This window comes from Rhineura floridana, chromosome 1, assembly GCF_030035675.1.
Source record: "Rhineura floridana isolate rRhiFlo1 chromosome 1, rRhiFlo1.hap2, whole genome shotgun sequence".
NCBI classification, from domain to species: domain Eukaryota; kingdom Metazoa; phylum Chordata; class Lepidosauria; order Squamata; family Rhineuridae; genus Rhineura; species Rhineura floridana.
Window position 1 is genome coordinate 44,064,862 of NC_084480.1, and position 5,788 is coordinate 44,070,649.

General features: G+C 43.3%; 1 protein-coding gene across 2 annotated transcripts in view; it reads left to right on the forward strand.

Moving 5' to 3' along the window:
• PIK3R1 (phosphoinositide-3-kinase regulatory subunit 1) overlaps positions 1–5,788 on the forward strand; it is a 77,291-nt gene that overhangs the window by 16,881 nt on the left and 54,622 nt on the right. The window lies entirely within an intron of this gene.

Sequence of the window (5,788 nt, forward strand, 5' to 3'; positions counted from 1 at the left end):
TGAATATAAGGACACCATGACATAAAACTTGGTGGACTGTATTTGGTCAAGTTTATATTTTCTGTGCTTAACTGTTTCAGACTGCTCTATCAGTATGAAGGGAACATGGAGGAGTGATGTACTATTTGGAGTCAAACTAGAAATAAAAACGAAAATATAGTTGTATGATGTACAGATTAAGCTTCTGTTGTGGTTTTTCACTGGTACATCACTATGGTACCTTTACCACAAACTATATTTAACATGTGTTCCCATAAACAAAACAAGCTTTCCTTGGGGGTTTTGCTTTTGTTTATCAATAACTTGACACTTGATTCAGTCCTCCTACCTTAATCAAACAAGTGTTTTGTCTTCCTGAGCTTTGATATCAACAGACATGATTAAAAATCATGTACTATTTTTGTGTCTCTAAAGCTTTAATTAACTTATGGAATTGCTTTCTGTTTCAAGTTTAATTCTCTATGCTAACTTATTTCTTATTCACCAAGCTCACAGAACAACTAACACAGGATTCATTTCCTAACTGTTAGAGCAGTACGACAATGGAAACAATTACCTAGGGAGGTGGTAGGCTCTGCAACACAGGAGGCATTCCGGAGGCAGCTGGACAGCCACCTGTTGGGTATGCTTTAAGTTGGGTTCCTGCAATGAGCAGGGTGTTGAACTCGATGGCCTTATAGGCCCCTTGCAACTCTACTGTTTTATGGTTCTGTGATTCATATATATTTAATGCTAACCAAAGGCTTTTAATATATGCATACACAACATAGAAACTTTAAGCAGTTGTAGAGCACTAATAATAATAGTTTCCAACTGTTTCCATATCCAATAGTTTCCATATTCTATATTAGTTGGCTTTTGCAGTTAAAACAACAGTTTTGCAATACCCTAAAGACCAACAAATTATCAACTGGCTTACCAATGCCAGGATGTTTGTATTATCGTTGAGACTGCTTTGCTTTGTGAATGGATTTACATACATTTAAAAGTTAACGTATCAGTCTATACTTTGCATTTTATTTTCCTTTGACCTCACCACTTACAAACCTCCTCCTATGCACGTATACACAACTATGTGTGTGAGTTTACCTGCCAACTTAGGAGAATGCTTCATACATCTGATGTATTTAACATTATCTGAATTGTGATGTTGCTGCTTCCCCACATTTGGACCTCTTTCTGTACTTGCCATATTTAGAAAGAAGAAGAATATGATATGGACAAACCATGTGGTTATGTAGAACACTAAACATAATTTTTTCTCAGGGATACTGTTGTTGGAAACAACCACATCACTCAAAGCATGTGGTTTCTCTTTTCAGGTGAGATTATAGCCATGAGGGATTTAGCCAACAGGCTGAGAGCCCCACTGCTCTGGTAATAACAGTCAGGCCTAAGTCCCTCCCCAGTTGCCCCCCCAGTTGCTCCCCCCAGTTGCTTATTCCACTCCAATGGCATTTGTATGGGTATCAGTGCTAGTACAGTAGGGCCCCGCTTTTCGGCGTTCCACTAATACGGCAGCTTTCAATTAGAGTAAGGCCCCACTCATACGGCGCTTGTTCCGCTTTTATGACGTTTTTCGGAGATCGGGCACCATTTTATTGATGGAGTTCTGCTTTTTGGCGGGTTTTGCTTTTCGGTGGGAGTCTGGAACGTAATCTGCCATATGAGTGGGGCCCTACTGTATAATCATGGTTGAGACACAGAGGGCACTTCCATTATTCCCCCCCCCTCCAGTTGTATGTATTCCTACACATTTGCCCATTGACTTGAGATAATAGGCCAGGTGTTATAAATATCTAACTTTGTAGGAGGTACAAAGCTGCACATGCCAGCTCTACTTTTTGACACTGATGAGGAAGGTCTGAAGTGGCATTGTAAGCCCATTCAGCACTATAATGTCAGGATGGAGGGGGCAGGGCTGACACACATGACCCTGTAGCTCCTATATAGTTAGACATTGATAACACCTAAAGAGGGCTCATGTATGTCTGTTGACAGTTGTGAACTCCACAGTGATGATGTGGTGTGAACACGGCTGTCGTATTCCTAAGTGAAAGAAAAAAAAGGAAAGTTCAATTTACAGTTCAATTTGTACGCTATTTTTGCAAAAAAAAGTGCAAGTTCAAGTGGATCACTGCACAACACAGAAACAGCATTTGAACATTTCAATAATATCAATAACATTTCAAGGCATAGCAATTTCAAGGATACAACAATTTGTAAAAAAAACCTTAACACTTAAAAAATCAATCCGGACAAAAAACTGAGCAGGCCAGAGGTTCCCAAACGTGGTCCATGGACCATCAGTGGTCTGTGAGCTTCATTCAGGTGGTCCATGGCATGTCCACATTAAATATTCATATTGATTTTTAATTGTATTTTATTGTATTATGATTTGAATTCAGTGGAAGGCAAATTGTAATACAATAAAATACAATATATAAGAAATAAAAGAAGCAATAAAATATTAAAAACCATACAGCATCTATCACAGTGCATTACAATTGCTACAACAGGTAGAAAAATCACCAACACCATCAACTTGGGGTGTGGGGGAGTTTGGGAACCGCTGGCATGGACATTAAAATGCCAATACTGTATGCAAAAGTGCCTTTAACTGTTAGCTTCATAATGGGAGTTTTCAAAAGGCTTCCTGCTTCATAACTGTTGCCTCCCATCTCTTACCTGGGGCAGTCTTTCACACCATGTCCCCCACCCCCAATGCCAGTGGCATTTCTAAAGTCATAAGCAATGAACATCACCCTCCAGAACTAAATGGGATGGCACCCTCAGCTCTGTTTGATGGCAACTAGAGTAATTCTGTGTGTGTATCTACCTTCTAACAGCAATTCATTTTGAGGTTGAGTGGGAAAATACAGATAGAAACACCCAAGCCCTTGATTAGCCAGGAGTGCCTTTTTCTCGTCAGTAATTTCTATTGTTTCCACCTTTATGATTGTGTAAACAACTTAATTTCTGAGGACAGTTAAAGAAGTGTTGACGATGTGTTTTTTAAATAGATTAGCCGTGAAGCTCCTTCTGGGAGGAAGGATGGGATGTAAATATAATAAATAAATTAATAAATAATGGAGGTCATCCCACTGTTTTGTAATCTATCAATATTACATCTGCCTTTGTTTATGTGTTGTTTACTTGAGCTAGGGAAAATCTAGAATCTCTGAAGGACCCAAGGTTCGCTGAGAACTAGAATTTTCCCGTGTCTGAATATGCCTATAGTCCATAAGACACACTGTGTTTTGGGGTGTTTGTTAATTTTTGAGACTGATCCCACTGAATTTGTAGACTAACTTAAATGAGCTACTGTCTATTTAAAAAGAAATATATTAATTATTTTTTACATTTATACTTGCCTTTCCAGAAAACATACCCAACACAGCCAATAGTAAAATCCAGGATGAAAAGTAAGCGATGTGACAATAAAATCAGATAAAAATGGAAGCTAGTTAAGACACAGTTAAATTAGAATTGCAAATTAAAACACAGGAAAGCAAAACAAATCAGCCCAGTAGGCCAAGCAACTGTTTAAACAAAAAGGGTTTTGCCGGTTGGTGGAAGACCATCGATAAGGGAACTAGACTTTGGTAGGGAGTTCCCAAGTCTAGACGCAGCCAACTGAGAAGGCTCTTTCAGTTTAGGCAATCTGAACAGTTCCAGAGAAGGGACAGTTGTTGAACAGGAGAAAGCATCCTAAGCACAGTAGGGCCCCACTCATACGGCAGGTTAGGTTCCAGATCCCCGCCGAAAAGCGAAAACCACAGAAAAGTGCAGAAGTCCGATTGCGCCAGAAGAGGAGGAGATCAGCTGTAGCGCGCTTCAGGTGATCTTCCCCTCCTCCGGCGAGATCAGCTGGAGAGCGGGGAGCTCTAGTCCCCCTCCAGCTGATTGCCCCGCTGGCACCGTGTTAGTGGAATGCCGAAAAGCAGGGCACCGAGAAGCAGGGCCCTACTGTACCTTCATCAGAAAATGAAAAAGTAGGAATAAGCATTTCTTGTCTTCTTCCTTTGCCGTTGCTGTCATAACGGGTTGTATGCAGCGTTGCTGTTCATCTTGTGCAGTAGACATTCACTTGTGTGGCAGAACTTCCCCCTCCTCTCACCTCCCCAGCAGCCCTCCTTGCACCCTCAAAATCTGCTCCAGAGGGTTGGCTCTAGAGCAGAATTTGGGGGCACTGGGGTGGAGGGAGGACAGGAAGGGGAAGTCGTATTGCTTGAGTGGAGCACTACATGTGCAGCATTGGTTACAGTCTAAGGCTCATCCAAACGGAGTGGGATAATCCATGTTTTTCATATCCACTTTGTCATCTGACAGTCCCCACTCACCTGTTTGTTCGCTCTTTCCAGATGTAAAAAACGTGCTTTTTTCGTGCCCGCACATGCAGCGGGAAGATCCCCACATTCTTTTTGCTTTTTCCCAGCTCTGCCTCCGACACAACCCACTACCAGCCAATTGGTGCGCAAAATCTGATGTGTGCTGCTCCGCCCATTCACCCACAATCAGCAACATGCATGCTCTTGAACGTAAGAGCGCGAAAGTTTGAATTTCCTGTGTCAGTAATGGAGTTCCTTGCCACGCGCCACTCTTGTATTTTCGATACTATGCAAAAATGAATGTATGTGTTTTTGCCGAGCTTTTCTACAGTGCAGCGCTCGGCTGCGGCTCCCAGCTGCTCCCCAGGAATGCTGCCCCCAAGGGAAGCAAGCGGCACCCCCCCGTGGGTGGCCACTCTTGGCTCGGGCAGGAAATGTGGGCAAAGAGCCCCGCGCGCTGCTGTGCAAAGCCTGAGAGATCCAGGCAATTCTGCGAGGTATTGGGGGGGGGGTTAGAGAGAGAATGGGGCAAGTCATCGCCATGTCGACTTTGCGTGGGGTCAACATGCTGATTTTTAAAAGGGATTTTTTTAAAACAAAAAATCTCTCTGAAATTAACAAGAGAGCAGGGAACAGGTTAGTCAGTGTCACGCGAGGGTGGCTCAAAGCATCCCTGCAGATGATGAGGGTGCCCTAGTTACACAACTTGCTCCCCCACCCATAAATCCATATTAAAATTGCAGAAAAGAGCCCCGCGCGCTGCCATGCAAAGCTGCGCTGAAACGGCCAGCACAGGCTTTGCGGTATTCCCACTGATAAAAGAAACGTGCAAACCACTTATATGCCAATAATACCTGTATTTCTGTTAGTTTGTATTTGTGACATTTCGCAAAATCGACTGTATGCGTTTCCACCTTTATGCATATTAATGTTTCTGGAGATACACATGGCTGGCAATTTCACTTATTTCTCCAGAAACGCAGCGCAATGCTCTAGCAAGCCACTTACAGGAATACCCTGCTATACGGACCTTCACTTAACGTACACAAATCAGCTGGGAGGCGCGATCGCGATCAGCTGAGAGGCGCGGCAGCGCAGCAGCAGAGGCTTTAGTGCGTGGGGTGGAAATAGACGTGATCGCGCCACTGCAGATCAGTTGGGAGGCACGATCAGCTGAGAGGCACGGCAGCGCAGCAGCAGAGGCTTTAGCACGGGGCTTTGAGGCTCCACATGAAGGAGAGGTAAAAAAAGTTAAAAGGTAGTGCTTCACTTTAAGGACATTTTCGGTTTACGTACTCACTCTGGTCCCATTGAGTACATTAATGTGAGGTATTCTTGTGCCAATATTTCCTGTATCTGCACAGTAGAAGTTGCAGAGCCCCCCCCCCAACACTGGACCATTGCTCTGATTGGTTCCCTTTTCCCGGGCTTTCCCCAGATATTCACGCACATGCGCA